The 27574-nt window shown below is 39.2% G+C and overlaps 1 protein-coding gene across 4 annotated transcripts in view; it reads right to left on the bottom strand.

Moving 5' to 3' along the window:
* Window positions 1-27574, bottom strand: part of FRRS1 (ferric chelate reductase 1) — a 102169-nt gene that overhangs the window by 44978 nt on the left and 29617 nt on the right. Inside the window, exon 1 of one of the 4 annotated variants that reach the window (XM_053892065.1) lies at window positions 17399-17530. The exons of 2 other annotated variants lie outside the window; for them this stretch is intronic. The gene's annotated coding sequence lies outside the window, so the exon portion shown is untranslated. Of the gene's footprint in view, window positions 1-3127; window positions 3153-17398; window positions 17531-27574 lie in introns of those variants that run through there. One more of the 4 variants, XM_053892067.1, reaches the window with a different exon arrangement.

Genomic DNA, 27574 nt, shown 5'->3' with positions numbered 1-27574 from the left:
AATTATGTATAAACCATTTGAAAATACCTGTTCCATATACTCTAAGACAAACAAAAGAACGTAGTTATGCCTAGGTAGGGTTGCCAAATTTAGCAAATTAAAATATAGGATGCCTGCTTAAACTCACTTTCAGATAAACAACCAATATAAATATTGTTCTATGCAGTTTGGGGAAAGTAATTATACTAATAAATGATTCATTGTTTTTCTGAAATACAAATTTACTCTATTTTTTCTGGCAACCCTATCTAAGGCATAACAGTAATTAGCAAACTATTTCAACTAACTACAAAAGGTGCAAAGAATCAGACTGCATAGAACTGAAACCTTGGAAAATGTAAATGACAAAAAAGAATTATTTTATTTTGCAAAATTCACTCTGAAACTTAGGGGTTCCATTTTCATTTCTTTTTAAGCATTTAATCTTTGTTTTGCATAAGATTTTTTTTTTTGAAAAAGAAAATTTTTAGGGCTAGGAAAAAACAATGAATCTGAAAATATTAAACATTCCAGCACAGACTATGACTCACAAGTGCAGACTGGAAAATAAATGGTGTCATATACACCTTAACCTGTGATCACTGGTTGGCAATCAACACGACTAAAATCTCTAAAACCATTTTAAGTGGAGAGAGGGGAAAGAACACGATCACTTTAATCTTTCTCCTTAAGAACTACTCACAATTACCAAAAACCCTCTTTACAGGATTTTAGATAGACACTTTAAATAAAGATGCTACAATAAATAAATAAATAAATAAATAAATAAATAAATAAATATGCTACAGAGCTGGTTTTCTATCCTAAAGCTGCATGGAATATGAACAGAAGCACACTCAGTCAAGTTTCAGTCCTTCCGTATAAAGCTTCAGGCGATGACATAGCTTTCTGCAGTTATACTTAAACCTTTTCCAGAAATAGTCCCTGGGTGACACTCTGCATGCCAAAAGCATGATTTAAAAAATTTATAAAACAAGTAATTCTTAGAATATATTATCATAATCTTTTATCCTAAAGCACTCTTAAACAGATGAACCTGGGGGGGGGGGTGGGGGGGGGGAGAAAAAGGGGCAAACCAGGAACCAGACTGAGGGTTACCAGAAGGTGGGCAGGGGGATGGGTGAAATAGGTAATGGGGATTAAGGCGGGCACTTGTGATGAGCACAGGGTGTTGTATGGAAGTGTTGAATCACTAAATTCTACACCTGAAACTAATATTACATCGTATGTTAACTAACCGGAACTTAAATAAAAACATGAAGAAGAAAAATAAATAGTAGTGGGAGGAACTGAATAGAGAGGCTTGGCTCTATCTAAAAGCACCCTTTTCCAGGCTATCATTGCCCCCAAAGTCCCGAGCTATAATTCCCCTTATCACTCCCTGCCAGCAGTTCACCTCTAGCCAGCTTTTTCTTCATTAGCTACTTGTTAGCTGTCACAAAAGGAACCAAATTTAGTAAGATGTTCAATGGAGCTTGGACTCTGAGTTGACACTATCCTATTGGATCCCATTCTCATGCCTCTAAATTGGTGGTTCTCAAATTTTCAGTCCAGACTCCTTTACAACTTTTTAAAAATCATTGTGGACCCCAAAGAGATATTTGTTTATATAGGTGATATCTATCAATATCTATATGTATTAAAAATTTTAAGCGAGAAATATTTAAATACCCACAAATTCATTTTTAAAGAACAAAACAAACTCATTAAATATTAATATAGTATTTTTTTTTTTTTTTTAGCAGTGCCTTTCTGACTGTTTTCCAAAAAGAAGAGTTTAGTGAGTGGAGTCGTATTGTTTAATTTTTGCAAATCTCTTTAGTGCCTGGCTTAACAGAAGACTGCTGGAGTCTCATATCTTCTTCTATATTCAGTCTGTTGCAGTATCTTACAACACATCATGTAGCCACTGGAAAACTCCAGGGTATACTCATGAAAGAATGAGAATGAATAAGGCAAATAAAGTACAGCAAGAATGAGAATTAGCATTTACTGAGCACTCATTTTGACCAAAGCACACGTATTATCCTAAGTCTCACAAGAACTGTAGGTGAAAGGTATTACAGTATTACAGACATTCTACTGCTGAGAATGTTAAGGACATGCTTGGTTAAGTAAATTGCCCAAAACCAGGCAGAGAAAAGTGGCAAGGCAGGGTTCTAAGCCACAGCTACTAGCTCTCTGCCCTGAGCCTCACTGCCAAATCTGAATGATGTCTGATGGACCAAACATAAACTTGCCTTTCCTATTATACTCAGCATTTCATAAAACACAGGATTCATGCAGAACATCCCCAATTGATTAGACCCTGCTTCAAATCAATAAATCCAAAACCCACCATCTAAAATGGACCCATTATCACGTGGCCTTTAATTTTGTCAATCTTATCCAAATTCGTCCTCTCTTTATCTCCACTGCCATCACTTTTCCTCTGTTTTTGTTACCTCAAAAGTAAAAATGAGGTGTTACAACCAAAACCATATATTCTCTAAGGTCTCCTGCCAAATTGTGAAAGCAGGTTTCTGATGACTAGAAAGAGACACATAATGGTCCAGAAAAAGACTAATTTTTCAGAATGAGAATTAACGAAATTATCACAATTATTCAACAAGTATTTATCAAACACTTAATATATGGCAAATACTGTGCTAGGCACAGTACAAAAGTGGCTCTATGTCTAATATATTGTGATTTCTTAGGTGGGTAATAAAGAAAGAACAAAAGAAAGAAAGAGGGGTGGGGGAGAGAAGGAAGGAAGGAAGGGAGGGAGGAAGGGAGGGAGGGAGGGAGGGAGGGAGGGAGAAAAAAAGGAAGGGGCATAATTACTTGATAAACCCACATTTCTGTAGACATGCAGTTCTCATTGCTTTCCAGATGTCATTGGATTAAGAATCTTGAGAAAAAAAGATTATCCTGGGTTATCCAGGTGTGCCCTAACTGCAATCATAAGTATCCTTAAAAGAAGAAGCAGAGGAGATTACACACAAAGGAAGATAATGTGACCATGGAGGTAAACATTGGGGTAATGCAGCCACAGGCCAAAGAATGCCTGTAGCCACCAGAAGCAGGAAGACAGCAGGAAAAGATTCTCAACTAGAGCTTCTGGAGGAAGTGTTTCTGCCAATACCTTGACTTTGGCCCAGTGCTACTGATTTTGGACTTCTGGCTTCCGGAACTGTAAGAGAATAAATTTGTTGTGGTCATTTGTTATAGCAGCTGCAGGAAACAATCAACTCCTCTTTCCAGTTTCTCCTGTATTTTTATCAATCAGTGGTACCCATTCTCTTCAACACTCAAGCAAAACCTAGAGATGACTTTCAACTTTTTGTCTCTTTCATATTTTATAGCTCAGAGTTTTTCAGTTTGGAGCCACAATCCATTTATTAATGGATTATAAAATCTTTAGTGGGTAACAATCAGAAAAATGTTAATAAAATAGCATAGAAAAAAACAGAGTGCATTACATATGATAAGGGTAAATAAATGTTGTTTCATGAGGCTATTCGGATTACATCTGTGAGTAGAAATGTCCTGAGTTTCTTATTTCTTACTGTGGGCAGTAGCCCAAAATGTTGAAACCAATTGCTTTTAATATCTCCCCAAGTCAATTATCATCTCCTCCTTTCTGAACACTCACATGTAGGCCTTCGTACTTATTTATTCTAAGCAGAGGAACATGGTGGTCTGGAATCAGACCACCCAGGATTTGAAGATCAGCTCCACCACTAAACTTTGTGATCTAGACCTCTATCATAAATGAAGATCATAATACTTTCCTCATAATAGTGTGAGAATTAGCTGAGATAAAATTGCTTAGTTCAATGTCTAAACATAAAAATTGTTCAGGGTGCTGGGTGGCTCAGTCAGTTAAGCATCTGACTTCAGCTGGGGTCATGATCTCACAGTTTGTGGGTTGAGCCCCCCCATCAGGCTCTGTGCTCACAGCTCAGAACGCGGGGCCTGCTTCAGATTCTGTGTCTCCCTCTCTCTCTCTGCCCCTCCCCCACTCACACTCTGCTGTCTCTCTCAAAAATAAACATTAAAAAAAATTTTTAATAGTTCAATAAAATATGTGCACTATAATGATCTATGCTCAAATTCTCTGCACCATAGTAGTAACCTTCTAACTAATCTATCCTGCTTCCTCTCTCATGACCTTCATGAATCCTGTTGACAATAGTCCAACATTAGATTAATCTTCCTAAAGCATCGCTTTTATCAAAAATGTTCTGTGACGTACCATTGCTTATGGAGTTAAATCCATACTCTTACAGACATTCAAAGCACTCTGAAAAAATAAAACGGGTGGGGGGGCGCCAGGGTGGCTCAACTGGCTAGGCCTCTGACTTCAGCTCAGGTCATGATCTCACGGTCCGGTCCGTGAGTTCGAGCCCCTCATCAGGCTCTGTGCTGACACCTTGGAGCTTGGACACTGGAGCCTGCTTCAGATTCTGTGTCTCCCTCTCTCTTTGCCCCTCCCCTACTCATACTCTGTCTCTGTCTTTCAAAAAAAAAAATGTTTTTTAATAAATAAAAAAACAAAAATAATAAAAATAAAGCACTCTGTCACCAGGCCACACCTTCATTGCTTTCCCACCAGGTACTGCTGATTAAATCACCCCATTAAATGCAAAGACTCATTCTTATGTTTCCACATTTGCTAATGCTGTTCCCTTATCTCATTTCTTTCCAAGTATTAAACACCACACATTCTTCAAGGTTTAGAAAAAGTCCCAATTCATCCATGAAACTTTTCTGATAATCAGAACTAATATAAGTTCCTCCATTATAAAATGGCTATATGGCCAAGCAAAACTGTCATAGTCTCTGAAGTCTGGCCCACTTTGGTTGAAATCCTAGCTCTGCTCTTTAATAGCTGTTCAACTTCAGGCAAGTTACTTGACCCCCTAATCTCACTTTCTTCATTTGCATAAAGAAGGTAATGATACAGAAGTAGGGTTTTTGTGATGTTTTCATGAAATAATATCTCATCACACTGACACCAGAATGATCTTGAAAACCTGCTCATGACATTACTTTTACTGTCTTATGTTAGAGTGAAGAAATACACATTACCTAAGATGCCATTGACACACTCAAGCAGCCATCACCATTGCTTATAATACTCTTCACTGCTAAACTGGACATGGCCTCAGATCCTTCCCAATACACTACACCAAGTGGTCAATACCAATGGATGAAAATCCACACTAACTATAAGCAGTCACTGAGATAGGGACTATGTCATTACTTTCAATTCCTTTTTTTAGGAACTAAAAAAATCTATGTTAAATATCTCACCTTAATTTAATGGTAGAAAGATGGATACTAGAAAGCTTATCCCTTTCCAAACTTGATTTGAATTTCAGTTCATTTTAAGGGCAGAGTATTGATTATAATGAAAGCATGGAAGACATTCTTTATTCTCTTTAATTACATTATTTTATTTTATAGCATTTTAATTTACTCTAAGACAATATTAATGCTCTGTAATTATGTGCCAGAGATGGTACCACTGATCAAAGTAAAATATTAAAAGTTTGATTTAGCTTTATCAAATCATTAATAGAATCTCTGTTAATCATCTAGAGACACAATATAAAGATAAAAGTCTTGGTAATTACAATCAGTGGCTTCTACTATTTTCTATCAATTAGGGTTATACTATATTCAAGTTTCTACCATACCTGTTATTAAATCAATTAAAGCAAATAAGAAAAGAAACTAAGAAGGAACCAAGGAAAGGAAGAATATAGCATCTATTAAGTAATAACCTAGTCCTATTCAGTAATAAATTAGGTTGTTTTTTTTTTAATTTCCCAAGGTTTTTTTTGTTTTTTTTTAACGCTTATTTATTTTTGAGACAGAGAGAGACAGAGCATAAACAGGGGAGAGTCAGAGAGAGAGGAAGATACAGAATCTGAAACAGGCTCCAGGCTCTGAGCTGTCAACACAGAGCCTGACACGGGGCTCGAACTCACGGACCCCAAGATCATGACCAGAGCCAGAGTCCGACGCTTAACCGACTGAGCCACCCAGGCGCCCCAATTTCCCAAGTTTTAACAAGGAAGAAATAGTATAATTTACTGGAGAATTTTGTTTAGCAGCTCTTGGGCTACATGACTTTTTAAAATGCCATTTGTTTACAAGATGGCTTGGGTCCTATTGTGTTAAGTGAATGCCTTTAGTATATACAAATGTAACATAGTCTTAATATTGAAAAGAAACTATGCTCTCCACAGCCAGAATGAAAAGTAATAGAGTTATCGAATGCGTAGAAAGTCATTGATTTCTTTTACACACAAAACATTATACAGTCAGGATGACATTTATAATGAAAGCTGGCAGCTCTAACCATTGTTGCAAGAACACTTTTTGTCCATTAGGTAAGCCTTCAAAATTGTAGAATTTTAAATTCAACAAACATAAAGCGTAAGAATAAATAAGGTCGCAGTACTCAGGGACCAGGAATCACGAAACAAATGTGTGAAACAGCATCGTGTGCTCTGAAAATGAAAAATAATCCCAGACCATGAGTGACCTGAGGTGAATATGATCGTCGCCCTCAATTCCACCAGAGGAAGCAGGATCTTGTCTACCCTCGAGTGCCCCAAAGGTGAGTGCAGAAGGAAAAGCCTTCACTCAAAAGCTTCTGGTTGCATAAAACCTGAAGGCAAATACCAAACATAAGATCCTGCCAATGAAACAATATCAAAATAAGGAGAGCAAATCCAAACCTGGTCATTAATCAAAGCAACTAGTAGGAAAACACAAGCTGAAATATGTGGCCAAAATAAGGAAACTAGAGAACCAAGAAAAGCAGGGGTGGGAGTAATGGAATGGCGAAAAGTATTGATCTGGATTAATTCTGGAATGGAGCACAGAAGCTTTCAGTGACTTTTTATGCAAGAGTAGGCCAGCTTAGGCAAATAGGGCCTTCTAAAGGGATAAAATTGAACGAACACCATCTAATCCCTAGAGTTTTCCAGATATCCCCCCTAAAATGGCCCAAAACATTTAGTGTATTTTTTCTTGTATCCTGACTTTTTAAACTACTATGAATTGCATAGATACTATTTCTACAGATTTTAATCTGTACTGAAACTGTATCTGAAACTGAAACAATAAAGATTCCATTCAATTCCATTTTTTTCCCCAAAAGCAACCATTGTTACCAGTTCAGCATATTTCCATCTAAGACTTTACATGCAGTTTTCTGTACTTACAAAAGTAGGTAGGCGCACCTGGGTGGCTCAGTCAGTGAAGCATCCGACTTCAGCTCAGGTCATGATCTCTCAATTCCTGAGTTTGAGCCCCACATCGGGGTCTATGCTGACAGCTCAGAGCCTGGAGCCTGCTTCAGATTCTGTGTCTCCATCTCTCTCCCACTCCCCACTCACACTCTCTCTCTGCCTCAAAAATAAATAAACATTAAAAAATTTTTAAAAACAAAAAAAAACAATAAAAAACAAAAAATGTATAGCTTTGGTTTTGTAATACAAATAGTATCATTCTCTTCATATTGTTCTGAAATTTTTTCACCTAACAACATATAGTCAAAGAATAACTCTGGTATTTTAGACACCGTTATATATTTATTTTGTGCACTGTTTATTTTTTACATGGGGGAGACAGAGTATCAAGGGACAAAGGCAAAAATACGATGTGCAAGAGAAAGAAGAGAAGAAAAACAACTGCGGGTAGTCTGGAAATAATGAAACTTTCTGTTCATTTCCAGCATGAGCTAATTCACTGACAGCTAGATAAGGTTTCAGTCTGGAAAGTGTCCCATTGAGCAAGCTGGCTGGAGTCCACAAAGATAACACTTTCAGTGGTTTACAGATTCGCTAGAGAACTTTACTAATCCCTACAGAGAATAGGGGAGCAACTGTCTCTCTGTGATAGTTGCCACGTCTGTCCAGTGGCTCCCCAACTCTGAAAGCCACATCTGCACTCATTCGATACTCTCCCTAACCTTCCATCAGCCAAACAGCAGAACTGAGTCCTGATCATATCAGTTGTGCTTATGAGAGTTGCCTAGTAACCAATCACTCTCAGGGGCCACCTCGGGATCTAAATATCTAACACACTGCTCTCTGCTGCCCCCAGTGGACCAAATGGGATACTTTCTTTTAGGAAGTTAGCAATAAGATTCTTAGAACACTGGATATATTCTTGACCTCAATGACTAATAACTTCATCCCTTCAAGAACAATGAGAGCAACAACCAGAACCATTTCTCTTGACTCAATCCTGATCGACAAAGAAACTGACAGAGACAGAATCCAGAGACAAAAAACAGAAAGAAATTAGAAGTGGTAGCGTCTACTTGGACAGGAAGATGGGTGAGATATAGGAAAGGAGCCAGTCTGAAAGGTGGAAAGCAAGAATTCAGTGTTGGACATATTAAGTTTTAGATGGCATTGAAATATCCAAGTGGAAATATATATTTGACAGATGTGTCTGGAGATACAAAATTAACACTTAGGGCATGAGCAAGGATTAAAAAAGAGAAGAGATCTGAAGAGTGAGCCGTGGGGCACACTAATGTTTAGAAATTGAGAAGAGCAGGCAAATTCAGTAAAGGAAATTGTGATTGAATGGATGGTAAGGTAGGAAGAAAACCAAGAGTGTAGAAAGTGTAGTCCCAAAGTGTAGAAAGCAGTTCTGAAGGTGGGTTTGGTCAATCATGACGAATGTTGCTGAGAGCTTGAATATACTGGAAACTAAGAATTGACCAATGAGCACTGTTTTTCAGAATCATCTGTGAACCACCTGCATCAGAATTACTTATTACAATGGATTCCTGGGTCCACCTCAGACCTACTAGATCAGATTCTATGGACAGGAACCCAGAATTCTGCTCTTAAACAAGCCCAGGATGATTCCTAAGAACCCAAGAGTTGCTGTCTTGGAGTCTTTATTGGTGGAATTATACCCATCTTTGCTCAAGACCAATGGTTCTCAGATTTTAATGTCCATCACCATCACCTGGTAAATTCCTTAAAACACAGATTACTAAATTCCACCTCCAGAGTTTCCGATTCAGGAAGACTGGGGTAAGCCTGAAAACTGCTGATATTTTTGGTCTATGAACTATACTTTGAGAACCACTGCACCAGACCCTTTATTTTTTTAAATTATTTTTTAAATTTATTTTTGAGACAGAGCATGAGTGGGGGAGGGGCAGAGAGAGAGAGAGAGAGACATAGAATCTGAAGCAGGCTCCAGGCTCTGAGCTGTCAACACAGAGCCTGATGCCCGGCTCGAATCCACAAATCGTGAGATCATGACCTGAGCCGAAGTCAGGTGCTTAACTGACTGAGCCACCCAGATGCCCCTGAAACAGACCGTTTAAAAGTAGAGTAAAAGCACATCTGATACAAGATGTGGCCCTTTCCTTGGTTAGTAAAACTCTAAAATAACACAGTTAACTGTAAGACAACAAATTTTATCTCAAGTTTTCTATTTCCCAACACAGCTGGAATTTCCCATTCTTCAAGAAGCCTCTGCTTTTAAAGTCTGTCTGATGATTAAATCATGCATGTCCTCCCTTGCTCAAAGTCAACTCATTATGGACATGAATCATGTCTACAAAATATCTTCCCAGCAACACCTAGACTAATATTTGGTTGAATACCTGGGGATTACAACTTAGTAAAGTTGATACATAAAACTGACCATCACACTACCATATCTAAAATAGAGTGCTTTCAGGTGCTTGAGTGGCTCAGTCATTAAGCATATGACTTCAGGTCATGATCTCACAGTTCATGAGTCCAAGTCCCACATTGGGTGAGCTCGAGCCTTGCTTCAGGCAAAACAGGAGCCTTGGGAAAGCCCTGCTTCTCTCTCTCTCTCCCTGCCCCACATGGGATTCTCTCTCTCTCTCTGCCCCTCACTCACTTGTGCCCCCCTCAAATTAATTAATTAGAGTTCCTTTTAACTCTACCTTTTCTTCACAGAACTTATCACTACCTGACATTATATATATATATATATATATATATATATATATATATATATATCTCCCTTCATTTATGTAATAGCTATCTCATCTGCTAAAATGTGAAGTCCATCAGGGAAAGAATTTTGTCATCTGAAGTGTTTTTTTTAATTATTAGGTTCAAAGAATCTATTTTTGGACATTGTATTTACTTCTGTTTTGTTATTATGATCAGTGTTAGTATAAAGATCTCTGTATGTACATACATCTTGGGTCTCTTTTCTAATTTTTAATTTTTAAAAGTGATATTTTGGGGCACCTGGGTAGCTCAGTCGGTTGAGTGTCTGACTTCGGCTCAGGTCATCTTACAGGTTGTGTGAGTTCAAGCCCTGCACTGAGCTTGCAGCTCTCAGCGTACAGTCTGCTTCAGCTCTTCTGTCCTCCTTTCTCTCTGTCCCTCCCCACTCGCACACTCTCTCTAAAATAAATAAAACATTTAAAAATTTTAATATAGATAAATAAATAAAATTTAAAAAGTGATTTATTTTATTTATTTATTTATTTTTTTTTTTTGAGAAAGAGAGAAAGAGAGAGTACACGAGCAGGGGAGGGACTCTGTAGAGTCCTCTGTACGGTCCCTCTCTGTAGAGAGGGAGATAGTGGATCCAAAGCAGGCTCTGCCCTGTCAGCACAAAGTCCGATGTGGGGCTTGAAACCACAAACTGTGAGATCATGACCTGAGCCAGAGTCAGACACTTAACTGACTGAGCCACCCAGGCACCCCTAAAAGTGATTTTTTTAATCTAGTTTTTCTGTTAGTATTTTCAAGTCAGGTTTCTGGAGGTATAATTTCACAAAGAGTAATATTTTCCCTTTTTAGCATAGAAATCTGTGACTTCTGATAAACACATGCTGTCAGTCATGTAAACACCACAGTCAAGACATAGAGCATTTCCATCACCTCAGAAGGTTCATTTGTGACACATTGCAGTCAACCCTTGCCTCACTCCCTTCCCTAGAACCACTTGTATTAGTTCCTTGGGACTGCCAAACAAAGTACCTCAAACTGGGTGGCTTAAATGACAGAAACTCATTGTCTGGAGGCTAGAGTTCCCAATCAAGGTGTTGGCAGCATTGGTTCCTCCAGAGGACTGTGAGGGAAGGATCGTTCCATGTCTCTCTTCTTGGCTCATAGATGGCTGTCTTCTCCCTGTGTCTCATTTATATCCTCTTCCCTCTGTGTATGTCTTTGTGCCTAGATTTTCCCTTTTTATAAAGAAGACACTAGTCATATTGAGCTAGGGCCCACCCTGAAGGCTTTAGTTTAACTTGATTACTTCTAGAAAGACTATCCACATTCTGAGATGCTGGGAGTTAGGACTTCCACATATGAATTTTGAGGCAACACAATTCTAACACCACTGATTTGTTTTTTCTCCTTAGAGATTTGCCTTGTCCAGAACATCATATGGATGGAATCACAGCTTAGCTTTTGTGATTTTTTGGTATATGGCTTCTTTCACTTAGCATAACACGTTTGAGGTTCATCCATGAACCTCAAGTGTACCAGAAGTTTGTTCCTTTTTATTGATGAGTAATACTCTATTGTATATATGTACTATAGTTTGTACATCCATTCACCCACTGAAGGACATTTGGACTGCTTCTAGTTTGGAGCAATTATAAACAGAGTCACTAAAGAAATTCACATACTGGTTTTTGTGTACACAAATGTTTTCATTTCTCTTGAGTGAATATCTAGGAGCAGGATTGCTATATCACATGGTAAGTATATGTTTAACCTTACAACGAACTACCAAATTGTTTTCCAAAATGATTGTACCATTTTTTCATTCCAACCAGCAATATACGAGCACATAAATAGTTCAGAAAAGTGGACTTTGTGACATCATTTGGCAATACTTATTAATTCAGTATTGTAGAAATGACGGAAGCAAGGAGCATCGTTATAACTCAGAGCTTATCTGTCTGCATCAAACACGTCATGAAAAGCTCTTCATAAGTAGCTGATTCTGAGACAGGCTTTTCTAATGGCAACAGGTCGTTTGTTAAAACACATATTTAGTTTTGGGGGTACCTGGGTGGCTCAGAGTGTCCAACGTTGGCTCAGCTCATGATCTCTTGGTTCCTGAGTTCAAGTGCCACATCGGGCTCTGTGCTGACAGCTCAGAGCCTGGAGCCTGCTTCAGATTCTGTGTCTCCCTCTCTCTCTGTCCCTCCCTCTCTCTTGCTCTCTCTCTCTCTCTCTCAAAAATAAATAAACATGTAAAAAAATTTTTTAATGTTTTTATTTATTTTTGAGAGAGAGAGAGAGAGACAGAGCATGAGCAGGGGAGGGGTAGAGAGGGAGGGAGACACAGAATCTGAAGCAGGCTCCAGGCTCTGAGCTGTCAGCACAGAGCCTGACACGGGGCTTGAAGTCACGGACTGTGAGATCACGACTGAGCTGAAGTCGGATGCTTAACCAACTGAGCCACCCAAGCGCCCCTAAATAAACATTTTTTTTTAATTTTAAACATTTAGTTTTTAAAAATTTTATCAAAACAAAACATGCACATAAGTTTTTAAAAAGCAAATAGTACAGAAACCATATAGTGAAAAGCAATCATTCTGTGTTTGATTGTCCACCGATTCCCTAACCCAGAGGCAAATTCTTTCACATATATCTGCTTTGGTTCTTCTGGTGGTTACTTCCATTTTTCTTAATACACTCTTCCTATATTTCTTGATATAATACCTTGAATACCTTGATTTTTTTTTAAGTTTATTTATTTATTTTGAGTGGAGGGAGGAGCAGAGAGAGAGGGAGAGAGAAAAAGAATTCCAAGCAGGCTCAGCACTGTCAGCAACACAAGCACGACACGGGGCTTGAATTCACAAACTGTGAGATCATGACCTGAGCTAAAATCAAGAGTCAGATGTTTACCTGACTGAGCCACCCAGGCACTCCCTTGATATATTTTTTATTAGTTTCCTGCTACTCTTCCCTGCTCACCTTCACCTTCTACATCATCATATCACTATGTGTAGTTCCTCTACTAGCTACTTTTGTGATAGAATACTCAAGAGTTCTATTTCAAATATAGATATTATGCTTTGAATTTCTCCTGTATGGGAATAATAGGACTTCTACCATTCTATTTATATTCTCTTCCTATCCCTTACTATCTTCTGTCATTAACTTCTACATGGTAAAGGTGGATAACATTTATAATCTATTCTGTAACCGTAAATAGGTCTTCCCTGCTTGTAAATTGATTTCAGAGTTGAAAACTAAAAGAGCATTTCTATTACAATCATTGATTATTTTTTTTTTTAGTTTCTTTATTTTGAGAGAGAGCATGCATGCACACAAGTGGAGGAGGGCAAAGAGAGGGAGAGAGAGAAAATCCCAAGCCGGCTCTGCACTGTCAATGCAGCGCCCAACACAGGGGTTGAACTCATGAACCACTAGGTCATGACCCGAGCAGAAATCGAGTCAGACCCTTAACTGGCTGAGCCACCCAGATGCCCTTATAATTACTGGTTATTTTAGTATTGTTTAATTTAATACTAAAGAGTCAAGATAAATTCCTAATTTATGTCTCCAAAGTCTCAACCCAAGTACCACTCGATAGGACAACGTACAAAATGGGTTCTCTTACATTCCCAGCAATTATTAGAAATCAGGCCATATTTTGGGTTGCTTCATGCTTAGAATATGCCTTTTCTATACTGTTGAATGTTTGTTTGTTTTGCCTTGGGGTTTTTTATAATCTTTATTTTCTTATGAGACGAAGAATTACATGCATTCCATGCAATATCCTTAATATCATCCAGCTTCTTACTCATCCCACCTACTGCTTAGAATCCATTCCATTTTACTTTACATCAATGTATTTCCTATTTTAGGTTGAATTCATTTAGAGCATGGGTTTCTTGTGCAATTTTTTTCTGAGTACTTTAAATTACCTTTCCTTTCTCTAAAAAAATTGCAATAGAGTGTGTTCTTAGTAAAATAGGCAGCACGGCAGTCTCATAAAAAATGCACTGTGTGCTCTTTGCCATATCCTAAAGTTTGTACTATTTCTGTTTTTGGATTCAGTAGGTTCTTTAACTTTTCTGAATTTTGTGTTTACATAGCTTCTGTTCTCTGAATTACCTACTTCCTCACGAGTCAGTTTTTCAGGTTTTTTTTTTTGTTCTTCTTGTTTATACTGCAGGCTTACTGCAAATGTCAGGCGAGGTAGCTGTTTCAGCTTAAGAGCACAGCAGTTAAAAGTTTGACAAAGCCTCTGTAAGGAAAACCTTACTCTTCCTCCTGTGGATTTCCTTTATTCTTGCACTACTACCACACTCAAAACACTCTGACACCAGATATGTGGGGGTTTGTCCCCCACCAAGCCATTCTCTGTGACACCAGCTGGGTGTCCTACAACTTAATTCTGACACTATCCACCTGGAGATAGCGTCAGATCCTACAGGTTGAGGGTTTTGTCCTACAGAACTGCCCCCACTTCAGTTGCCAATCACTAATCCAGTTTGTAATCTGTTCTTCTGACCCAACTTGCTATATATCAGAGGTTCCCACTTCTGATGGGAATGTAATTGGGCTCACTCAATTTGCTAGAGTGGCTCAAAGAACTTAGGAAAACAGTGTACTAACTAGATTACTGGTTTATTGTAAGAGGATAGAACTCAGGAACAGCCAGATGAAAGAGATGTGCAGGACAAGGTATGTGGGAAAGAGCATAGAGCTTACATGCTCTCTCTCAGCGCACTACTCTCCCTGAAACACCCCATGTTCCTCAACCCAGATGCTTCCTGAACCCCATACTTGGGGGATATTTATGGAGGCTTCGTCACATAGGGATGCTCAATCATTAACTCAATTTCCAGCCCCTTTCTGGAATGGGTTGTGGGGTTAAAAGTTCCAAGCTTCTAATCATGGGCCAAAAGCCCACGAAGAACAAAAGATATTCCTATCAAAAGACACCCAGGAAATCCCAAGGGATTTAGGAGCTCAGTAGAACAAAGGTGTTTCCAGTGCTCTTATCACTTAGGAAATTACAAGGGTTTTAGGAGCTCTGTGCCAGGAACTAGGGCCAGAGACCAATAAATATACGGGCAGTCCCTGAGTTAACAATTATTTGCCTTTTCATGACTTTTCAATTTTACATTGGTGAAAAGCAGTACACATTCAGTAGGAACTGTATTTCAAATTCTAAATTTTGGGGGTGCCTGCATGCTTCAGTTTGTTAAGCATCTGACTCTTGGTCTCAGCTCAGGTAATGATCTCACTGTTCATGAGTTTGAGTCCTGCATCAGGCTCTCTGCTGTCAGCGCAGAGCCCACTTTGGATCCTCTGTGACCTTCTCTCTCTGTCCCTTCCCTACCTGCATGTGCTCTCTCTCTCTCAAAAATGAACATTTAAAAAAAGTAATAAAAAACAAATTCTAAATTTTGATCTTTTCCTGGGCTAGCAATCTCCCTCTCTCTCTGTCCCTTCCCCACTTGTGCATGCTCTCTCCCCTTCTCAAAAATAAATAAACATTTTTTAAAAATTAAAAAAGAAATTTTAAGTTTTTATCTTTTCCTGGACTAGCAATATGCGGTATGATACTCTTGTGATGCTGAACAGCAGCACGCAGCCACAGCTCCTGGTCAGCCATCCAGTCATGAGGGTGAACAACCAGTTTACTCAGACCATCCTGTATCCATACAGCCATTCTGTTTTTCACTTTCAGTACAGTATTCAATAAATTACATGAGATATTCACCACTTTATTGTATAATAGGCTTTGTGTGAGATGATTTTGCCCAGCTATAGATTAATGTAAGCGTTCTGAGCACATTTAAAGTAGGGTAGGCTAAGCTGTGATGTTCAGTAGGTTCAGGGTATTAAATGTACTTTCAACTTACAATATTTTCAATTTACAATGGGTTTATCAGAACATAACCCCATCATAAGCTCAGCGAGCCCTCTTGCTCAACTGTAGACCCCAACAGTTAAAACCATAAATAGACAAGACCACTTAACTCATGCTCTAACTGAAACCCATTGTTCTTATTTTTATGGCACTTTCTTGAGGCATTGATGAAGATGTTTGGCAATGATGGGAACATTCCAATCGCCAGGCCAGAAAAGCCTTGATAACAACAGAATGCCTAAAAGACCACACCCTTTCCTGCCCATGATCACATGCAGAACATATATCAACTCCAACCCATGGTCACAGGCTCCCTGCCTGCTTTCTTGCATGTAACCCACTGAACCTCTCCCTATAAAACTCTAGGTATTCATCTCGCAGGTAAAAAAGTCGATTGTTAAGGTTTGAGCTTGCCACTTCACTAGCTGCCAGCACCCAAAATAAATGTCTCCCTTTCTCTTTTCCAAACCCTAGTCTCCTGAGCGATTGGCTTCTCCTGCAACCAGTTAGTTTATCCAAGTTTTTTCAGCAACAGTGTTGGCAAACCCAGTCAGGAGCTATGCTTTAGATTTATCCAGCCCCTTGGAGAATCCCCAGGAGTGAGCAGCTGGCCACAACAACGGGCCACAGCTTCCCTATTTGTTTCCTGAAGTACCGGTTATGATAGATCAGTAGCAGTAAGTCGAGGAAAATCTGTACATATTTTCTATTATCTCACACCTCTGAGTGAGAGGACTGAGCTTTCTGACCAGCTTTGCTTTAGAGTGGGTGACCTGTTGGAGAATCAGCCCACCCATCCTGCTGGCTACCAAATACCACAAAGTTAATCAATAGATCTAAACATGTAACTGCCGGTGAACTTTGAGTGTCAGAAGGCACAATGTAAACATGCAGAAATTTCAAGTAGAGCCAGGAGACCAGATTACAGAATGTAAGCATAAGGTGAGGCCAGACACTTGGTTCCCAGACCTGTTTTCAAAGCATAAGTAGAACTATAGCCGCTTTAGTTGCATTAACTTAGCTCCACATTCTGTTTTGTTCCCTACTTAAATTATGTTTTATGCACATCTCATTAATCATTAACTTTGACTTTTCCACTCTAACTCCCTGCTTGCCCACTGATTACAGAAATCTAATGGGGACCAAACAGTAACATTTGTCTTGAAATTATCTGAAATACCTGATCATACCAGGTCCCAAATGGTACCTCATTGTCTGGAAGAATGCATACCTCCAGACTTTTTCAAGGTCCTCTCCCACAAAGATTTCAAGAAACACTTCACCCTTCTCTCATGTATTCACCTCCTTCCCCAAACATATATAAGCTGTCCCTACATTCAACATGGCAAGGCAGCTTTGGGAATAATCCCCTGCCTTTTTGCTAGGCTGCCTTTCCAATAATAAAGCTTTCTTTGTTTCAAAAACCAGTGTCTCAGACACTGGCTTACTGCACATCAGATGCACAAACAAGTTTAAATACAGTAACAAACCATGCATCAATTCAAATGTAAGCCTTCTCCACCTACAAGGAAATTTTCTCTCATTTTACTTGATTGTCTTGTGGCACTGGATACCATTGGTCACTTCAAGTTTCTTGATATTTTTTCTTAGCTTCTGTGACTCTACCTTCTCCTAGTTTTCCTCCAATGGTTCTGATATGGTATACTCAGTTTCCTGCATGGACTACTTAACCTGAAAATAAAGAGCCACAATAAGGCAAACAAGTGATTATTTCCAGTCAAAGAATTGCAACTTAGGGAGCACAGATAAATTCGGACTGACCCAAGTTGTAGCCCACTTGTAGGGTGAAAGCAAGGGGGTTTTATGAGGAAAGGAAGAGCAGAAGAATTTCCTATCCCCTTCAAGGTCCTTCTAGCTGGACTAAGCATCAAATTGAGATGGCACAGATTAACAGCAGAAAATCAAATTTAATTTTGCATATACAGGGAATCCACACAAACATGGAAGTCCAAAGACAGGGAAGCAATATGAAGCTTGTATGAGCTAAAGAGAAGGGTAGGGGTCTAAAGATACAGAAGGGAGAAGGACAATTGCCTGGAAGGTGAGAGGAGATGTTTGGAAAACAAAGTTTGCCCTACTATGCAGATAAGTTTCTTAGGTAAAGAGGGATCTCTGTTAATAGCTCTCTTCCTGGTACAAGCAGACAGTTGAAGAGGAGGTAAAGAGCTTTTCCTGAATCTTCTGGGTTTTGCTTGCTTTTAACTCAAAATAATGTTCATGCTGAAGTGACCCATCTTGGGGTGACTTACCCTTGGGGTGGTTTCTACATAACTGTGAACTGCAACACCAGAATTCTTTAGAATGGAAAGTTTATGAATATATTCCATAATTTCTAGAAATGTGCTTTTTCATAGTATGATGTTTTCATAAAGCATAAGACATGTTTCCTAACAGACACAAATTTATCTTTAGTTTCTTTGTAATAAAAGTAGATAAACCTATGTTCAGTACTTCATGTTTCATTATTTTTTCTTATTTGAAAATGATCTAGATACTTAATGAATATAACTTTACTCATTATTTAAGTTAACAAAACTTTAAAGTGTCAGGTTACCAAAGATTTTGGAAACTATTTAAAAGTTTGCCTACAAACCCTTTTATCTAATTTATATCTATTTAATTTACTTGTTCTCAACAATTATGCTTACACTACCTGTAAAACCTCATGAGGCATTAGACAAAATTAATCATTATTCTTTTTTTTCTGACAAATTTTACAACAAAAATAACATGAACTTATTTGACTTTTAGTAAATAAAAGCAGAATAAAAGTTTTATATTTAATGCTGATAACTCTAAAGACATGTCTATTTTAATTAAGCCAACAATCTCAAAAAACATTTGGGTTAGTTTCTTTCTTTTAGAATATCCAATTGTTACAAGTTCTTACCTTCAAACCAATTAAATAGAGCTCTTTTACAAATTAATGTTAGTAATGCCAGATGTAGAGACAATATTTCACATATACAACATATTTGGATATCCATGCAAATACACAAATAAAGTGCAAACAAAATCTTATACTATATAATGCAAACAAGATGCAAACAAAATCATACTGGTTTTACTAATGTTTGCGGAGAGGAGAGTAAAGATCCAATTTCCAAATACTCACTTTTTTTCTCCCCTAATGAAAACACTTCCCCCTAAAATTTGCATTTCAAAGAATGGCTCTCACGTTCTACACACATGCTGCAGAAGTGAGCACTCTCAGGTCCTAGCTAATACACCGTAGAAAATTTACAACATAAAGACATAGATGGAGTATCTAAGTTTTCTCCAAGGTGGATGCTTGAAGCATATCTGATGGAGATGCTAAAGTCTGGGCACAAGAGACATTTTATCAGTTTGTATTTTTAAAAGGCCTCTTCCCTCCTCCTTTTTTTTTTCCTTCAGTTTCAGGAAATTATGGACTGTGTTTACATTTTAAAGAAGATAAGAGTTATAATTTCAAGGGATAGAGGAATAATTTAAAACCTTTTTTTTTTTGGCAAGTATAGGACAATTTTATCCCATTATCTTGATCTTTTATAATATCCACAAACATTTTGAGAGGAATAGGCAATGTTTGGGGATTGGTAAAAATAGGTGAGCTTTGACTTGTTTCTAGCACTGCATTTTTGGTTTTGTAGAAATTCATAAGGCAAGAACATTTCTAATTCCCCAAATAACTAGAATTATAGCCTGAATAGCAAGGAATTGGCCTTTCTCCTTTTTAAACTATATTTGCTCTTTTTTTAATCTAAGAGAGTTTTTAACTAAAGTGGGATTCAAAAGATTTATCTTTGTAAAGTCTATATGAAACATTTTAACAAAAGCCTTTTTTCTGGGTGCACAATTTAACCTTGGCTTCTATTAGCCCCTGAATATATGTCTTTTGAAGATCATTTCTAGGAGGGCCTAAGAGAAATTTAAGTGTTCAACCTATGCCCACCAATCTTGCACCTTTGGTTTCCAAGATGTCCCTTAGCAACAACCTGCAAACCATAGCAAAGTTTCTTGAAACAGAATCTGGTCTGATAAGAATTGTGAATTCACCAGTCTGTGGGACCAGCTCGAACAGCAGGATTATAGACTTATGCCTGCGTTCTGTCCTTTATATGACATAAGACACAAAAGACACAAAGAAAAACAAAGACCATCTCTGGGAGGAAATGGATCAATAGCCAAAGAGTGCTCTACCAAATTCAATCAATGAATCACTAAGTGCAAGGAACTGGTTCCAAAAATATTTTCTCCTGCTAACATAAATTTAGAAAGAGAGAAAAAGGACTCTACCACTGTCTATCAGATTCCATAGATAGAGATTCCAGGAGACCGACATGGTAAGAAATCTTATCTTCTGCCAGCTGTTTGTTAGGTATCTCTCATCTACAGCTGTGTCTAGGGTGAGTGGTGTCCAACAAGTTAAAGAAAGTATTTTGCCACCAGCTATACCAACTGTTGGGCAGCAAGAATTTCCTGTCCATTTCAAGGTCCTTCTAGCTGGAATAAGAATCAAGTTGACATGAGACAGATTAACTGGGTCAAACCAAACTTAATTTCTTACATACAAGGAATCCACACAGACATGTAAATTCCAAAGACAGTCAGGCAGAATGAGATATATATGTCATCCTGAACTAAGGAGAAGGGCATAGGGGTCTGGGACTTTAAAAAGAAGGAATGTAACTCATAAGAAGATGAAAAAAAAAATAAATATTTAGGGGCACCTGGGTGACTCAGTCGGTTAAGTGTCAGACTTCAGGTCAGGTCATGATCTCACGGTTCGTGAGTTCAAGCCCCACATCAGGCTTCGTGCTGACAGCTCAGAGCCTGGAGCCTGCTTCAGATTCTGTGTCTCCCTCTCTCTCTCTGCCCCTCCCCTGCTCTCTCTCTCTCTCTCTCTCAAAAATAAAACATTAAAAATTAAAAAAAAATAAAAAGAGTAAATGTTTGGCAAACAAATGTTTGCTGTACCACTCAGAAAAAAAGGGACATAGATGACTTTAATCAAAGAGGTCTAGCTAGGTTCCTCCCTGGCTACCATACCTAATTCACAGTATAATGCAGTTGTCTATGTTGATAGTTCTCCCTAGAGCAGATTCTCTATCTAAATTATTTTTAGACAGTTTGGGGGGAGGTAGAGAGCTTTTCATGATCTACTGTTTGGTTGCTTTTTAACTCAAAATAATCTTCATGCCAAAGTAGGTCCATCTTGGCACAGCCTGCCCTTGACCCCTACAGGGTAGAGGGAAAATTATTTTTCCACCTCTACACATATCACTTAAAGCCCTTTAGAATATGATTTCTGATTGCCTCTCTGGATCCTACCATTGAAAATGCTTTGCAGTGATCCAGATGTTCTTTACTTATTACAAGTAAGGCCCTTCCTGGGGCACCTGGATGGCTTATTCAGTTGAGTGTCTGACTCTTGAGTTTGGCTCAGGTCACGATCTCACGGTTCATGGGATTGAACCCATATCAGGCTCTGCATTGGCAGTGCAGAGCCTACTTGGGATTCCCTCTTTCTCCCTCTCTCTCTCTCTCTCTACCCCTCCCCTGCTCAATGCATACACACTCCTTCTCTCTTTCTATATAAATACATAAATAAACTTAAAAAAAAAAAAAGTAAGACCCTTCCTTTTCTGATTCCATTTGTGTCTTTTGGCTCAACACTCATCAAGAGGTGAACCCAGCTTTGGGTGTTCCAGGTGGGGGAAAGACAGTAAAGTATACCCTAAACTAAGAAGGCTCTTTGAGGCTGGAAAACAAAGCAGGCAACTCCAAACAGTTTACACAGACTTTTATTCAGGGTAACTTATTAACAGGGGGTGGATCAGGTGGAGAACGATGCATGGCAACTGCATAGTTACTCTTCCACAAAGTCCAGACCTTAGTCTACAGATTGTATAGAGTGAAAGAGACACTTGGGGAGGGGCACTGTAGTGAAACAAAAGGATTCACACACACTTCAAAGGGCTTGTATGCACCCAATTGACAGCTAACCCTTAATTAGATCTTGTGGCATACTTGTGCATCAGGAAGGAAATGGTATCTCTAACAAATTCATGGGAGGCCACAACAAGCTTCCCCCAATCCTGGCTTTGGCGGGCATTTCTAAAGTATGTATATTAATCTCCAAGAGGCCTGGAACATGTTGCCCCAAGAGAGGTCATGGTGCAAATATAAACAAGATGGAGGGCCAAGGATGGAGTCAGCATTATTAGCACTCCCACAGTAGGTATGTGTGTGTCCATTAATAACATACCTGTGCCCACCTCTGCCTCTGTTGTGTTGGCCCAGTTTGCATGTCGGCTTTTGTCTTTTTGTTTGTCTCTCTCCTATTCTATAGAAACATTGAGGACCTACCACAGTATGCTTTGTATTTTGTCCTAAGCTCCTTCCATGGGATACTAGATCTTATTTCTCACACCTGCAGTCATTGCATTGGGGTTCTTAACCAAAATAATTTTGGGGGAACCATCATGGCACCTTGTCTAAATTTAAATATTGCCTCTGGTTTAAGTTTTCTACACCTTTTTGGACAGTGGAGATTGTTTTTGTTTTGAGATGCCAAAACCAGGGATAGTGGTGAGAGGTGGCAAATAAAGACTGACATATCAAAAGATGCAGCATGGGCAAGCTCATGTTCAGGAAGAGTCTAGTGTAGAGTTGGATACTGGAGTATACTATGCTCTGAATAGGAAGTCACTTGTCAGGAGTTCTATAGACTGATCAAGTCTGCACTGAACTGTACACAACTGCCATCCTCCCCTTTTCTGTTACTGATCCATCTATCACAGCCACTGACTCAGGAAACTAACAGGTAAGTCACAGCATGCTACCCTGGCCAGTTGCCCCAGCCCAAGGAATCGGAAGGGGCTGGACAAATCGAAAGCATAGCTCCTGGCTGGGTTTGCCAACGATGTTGCCAGAAAAAAAACTCAGATAAACTTGTTTCAAGAGAAACCAATAACTTAAGAAACGGGATATGGAAAAGAGAAAGGGAGGGATTCATTTCTATTGCTGGGAGCCAGGGGAGGCGGCAGGCTCAAGCCTCAACAACTGACCTCTCCACTTGCAAGATGGTCACCTAGAGTTTATAGGGACAGCTGGGATCATGTACATGCAAGAGAGCAGGTAGAGGGATGTAATCATATGTGGGGGTCAATATGTGTTAGGAATGTGATCACGGGCAGGGAAAGGGATGTGGTCTCTTAGGCATTCTGTTGCTATCAGGTCTTTTTTGTCCTGGTGACTGGAATGTTCCAGTCATTGCCAAACATCTTCATCAATGCCTCAAGAAAGTGCCATAAGAAACAACAACAATGGATTTCAGTTAGAGCATGAGCTCAGCGGTCTTGTCTATTTCTGGTTTTAACAGTTGGGGTTTACTGTTGAGCAAGAGGGCTCCCTGACATCCCCTGCCCTTTGGTTGAAACTGAGCATGTTTTCACAGCCAAGCTTACTTCAGTTGTTCCAAAAAGATAATTTATGAGCACATTTTGAGTTTAAATGTATTTAAGCCTCTGTATCAGAGCTGAATAAATGCTGCTCTGGTTTTCAAAAAAAAGAGAAAATTAAATCCTAGAAACTGCAGATCTTGATGGCAATGCTGTACAAAACTCCATGTTTTATGAGAAAAGCTAAAGCTGATCACTAGGGGCAGTTTAGGTTAATAAACTACCAGCGACTATAAGTTAACTTCCTTTACATTTATCAGACGGGTTTATCAGAAGCATGCCATTGGCATAACACAACAGGCTCTCCCATGATATACAGTGTATGAAATTTAGTGTACTTACAAAAAAAATGCTGGCTGTATTCTAGGATCAAGTTGATGGTCTGTGATAAAGGGAGATACGCCCTATCCTCACCCTTGCCTTTTAGCACCCTGTTCATACTCTTAGTCAAGTATTTCATGACTGATCCCTGGCATGAAGCATTTTTTAAAGTTAAGAGTAAAGTTTAATATCAGTCATGATCACCATGGCTGCAATAGTATAATGTATCTGGAAGTTGATAAATTATCCGATAAGGTATGTGATCTCAGCTTTAGGTTAAGTCGTGCCCATCGCTTGATTTAAGTCTGTCCAAGCTTATTTGGGGAGTTATATATGCAGTCCCTACAGAACTCTCTCTGTATGAATAGCTGAAGTATCTCCTGAGAGAAAACTTATCCTAGAGAAATCAGGCACAACAAGTTGATTCAGTAACAGAGCCTTTGTAGGAGGGGATGGACAATTCTAGCACAGAGTGGTGCTTGTCAATTACATTTATTTCCAAGAACAGTCTCTAAGGACCTATATTGCAATCCTATAAAGAAAGGAGTCACATAAATAAAACCAAAGAACTGTGTATTATTTAGCTATTGCTGCATAACAAATTGCCACACATTTAGTTGCTAAAAACAACACACATTTAGTATCTCAGAGAATCTGGGCATAGCTTAACCCAGACCTTGGCTTCTCACGAAGCTGCAATCAAAGTAGCAGACAGGGCTAGCATCTCTTCCAAAAGCTCCATGGGAGAATCATCTGCTCCCAGGTTCGTGTGGTTGTGAGCAGGATTCAACTGTCTATGTTCTGTTGGACTGGAGCCCCTGTCTCTTGCCTACTGGCAGCCAGTAGTGGCCCTTGGTTCCTTTGCACTGGGCCTCCCCAACACGGCTTCTTGCTTCATGCATGCAAGCCTAGAAGGCAATCTAGAGAGTCAGCTAGCAATATGAAAGTTATGATAGCATGTAATGTAATTATGGAAATGCCAGCCCATCGCTTCTGCCATATTCTATTGGTTAGAAGCTAGTCACAGGTCCCACCCACACTCAAGGTGAAGGGGGTACACAGGCATGAATATCAGGAAACAAAGATAATTGGGGAACATTCTAGGGTCTCTCTGTCTCAAACTGGTGTGTTAAAAATTAAAAGTCATTGGGGCACCTGGGTGGTTAAGTGGCCAACTCTTGATTTTGGCTCAAGTCATGGTCCCAGGGTCATGGGATTAAGCCCCACATTGGGCTCCAAGCTGAGCATGGAGTCTGCTTGGGACCCCCCCCCCCCTACCCGCCCCCTTTCTCACAAGCCCTCTCTCTCTAAAATTAAAAAAGTCATTAATTAAAATCTTAAAAATTAAGTCTTTAGAGTATCAGCAGCATGACTTTAGTACTGCTTTAACAGAGTGCAACATAAGGAGAGAAAAAGTAATAATGGAAACTCATTGTGGGTCAGAGAGTACAAGGAAGCTGGAGGCGACTTCAGAGCCAATCTGAGGCTGAAGAACACTAAAACAAACTTAGAATTCTTTGTATTTCAGCTAAGGACCAGGTTCAACAGGGAAACACTCAAATTTGAAATCAGTAATTATAAATACCCACATGGTGGCAGTAGATGACAGTATTCTGAGCAACTGAGTACAGAAAAGCAAATTTATCTCCCTTGATGGCTACCCATGTTTTCCTTTCTGTCTGATCACTGGAAGAAGAGGGAGGTAACTACTCTCTTTCTACCCACCTATCCTCAAAGCACTACCCACAAAGCATCTACCCCTGAAGAGTGAGGACCGAAACAGTTCACTGTATTCTTTCCACAATTCCTAGAAGAGTAGAAGGGTCTCAGGGAGAAGGAATAAGGTCTCCTGAAATACATACCTACAAAGACTTATCAAGTACTAACGGTCAAATGAGTCAGCACAACGTTAATTAAAAATATCATACTTAGTCTGCTATAAAGCCAGTCTATCTCAGAATTGACACTATTGAGAAATCCTAGAAGAAAAGTATCAAATAAAACAGGGAATATTATTTCTACAAATGAGAGACATTAAGGAGAAAGAATTAGTGCTATATATACATGCCCACAAACATATTCATGTATTTACACATATACTTGACAGAAATTCATAGCATTACCCAGTAAGAGTAAGTAGATCTGGCATTAATAAAACAGGAGGTAATTCTATAGGTGTTCCAAAAAAAGGTGTTATTATCAGAGAAATTTTATTACCTGAAATATAAACTCAGAAATCTAAATAAGACTGTGATTAGCCTACATCTTCTTAATAACCCACACTCAGAGAGGTTGATATCTGGCAATGTTGGGATTTGTTTGATCTTGGGACATCCTAAAAGGCAGTTTGGTTTTGCAAAAGTGAAAATGCCTCATGTCTTTAGGGGTCTTTTTCTAGGAATAACATTCCATTGTGTCCAAACAACAGCCAAAGAGGTAGAAAGTTGAAGTGCCTTATGAAACCTGAACAGTCATATTTAGAGAGATGACAAACAGCTAATCGTGGAGGAATGATAAATGCTAGCATTACCCTCTGCCAACTCTATTCCCACACAAATCACAATAACATGCAATCATTTGAGGAGTTAATACTGTGAGGAGAGAGCTGAGTTAACTGAAAAGATGAGCCCCACAGAAATCTGGAGAAAAGCTTACTCCAGGACGAGAAAGCAGTGAGAGAACGCTTGCTGTTTTCAAGGATCAGGGAGATGGGCAGTGTGGTTGCAGTGCAATGAGAAAGGGAAAGGGTGGCGGGTGGTGAGGTCAGAGGGAGAACAGGCCTTGTAAGCCACCGTGAGGGCTATGGATTTTACTCTAGGCATGATGGAAAGCCAGCGGGGACTTCTAAGTGGGGAAACAACACAATTCATGGTTTTATTTTATTTTATATTTATTTTTGAGAGAGAGAGAGCATGCGCACATGCACCCGCACACGTTAGGGAAAGGGAGTGGGGGGGGGATACAGAAACCAAGGCAGACTCCAGGATCTCAGATGTCAGCCCAGAGCCCAATGTAGGGCTTGAACTCATGAACCATGAGATCATGACCTGAGCTGAAGTCGGACACTTAACCGACTGAGCCACCCAGGAGCCCCAATTCACAGTTTTAAATGATTTAAATGATTAGAAAACATATTCTAACAGTTATACATAATATATATGAAATCCATGATTCATATTTATCTGGAGGGCTAGAAAAGCATGATAGCAGGACAAATGATGAGGTCTGAAGGACACTGTATTTTGAAGGTAGAGCTGACAGAACTGGGTGGATTGAGTGTGTAGATAGGAGACAGAATCCAGAAGGTGCAGGAAGATCAGAGGAGAGTGCAGCGTGTTAGGGAGAATATGAAGGTTTGGTTTGGAACAGGTTACGTGTCAGATGCCCAGAGAATTAAGAGTCATTTCAAACCTACAATCAGAACTTGGTGACTAGTTTCACAGGAGTTAGCAAGGAGAAGGGAAGCAGAAAGGATCATACTCAGTCAAACATCTCTTAAGCTTGCTCCCAGATGCTCAATTTCTTATTTTTGTGTTTGGCTCCCAGATGGTCAATTTCTTTTCTTTTTTTTTTTTTTTTTTTTTTTTTTTTTTTTTTTTTTTTTTTTGTAATCTTATTTATTTATTTTGAGAGCGAGAGCATGCACAGGGGAGGGGCAGAGAGAGGAAGAGAGACAGAATCTCAAGCAGGCTCCCCACTGTCAGCATGGAGCCCTGCACAGGACCCAAACTCACGAGCCACATGAGTCTGCCGCTTAACTAACTGAGCCATCCAGGAGCCCTCCAGATGCTCAATTTCTAATGCCTTCAGGTACACAACTAATACAACCAGGGCTGAGAATCTCTGGTTCATAAGATTATAACAAACTCAGAATATTTTCCTGCAATAATTATAATATGTTGAGCAAATGC

This window comes from Panthera pardus, unplaced genomic scaffold, assembly GCF_024362965.1.
Source record: "Panthera pardus isolate Hobbes unplaced genomic scaffold, ASM2436296v1 HiC_scaffold_11, whole genome shotgun sequence".
NCBI classification, from domain to species: Eukaryota; Metazoa; Chordata; class Mammalia; order Carnivora; family Felidae; genus Panthera; species Panthera pardus.
This window is presented reverse-complemented; position numbering and strand designations above follow the sequence as displayed.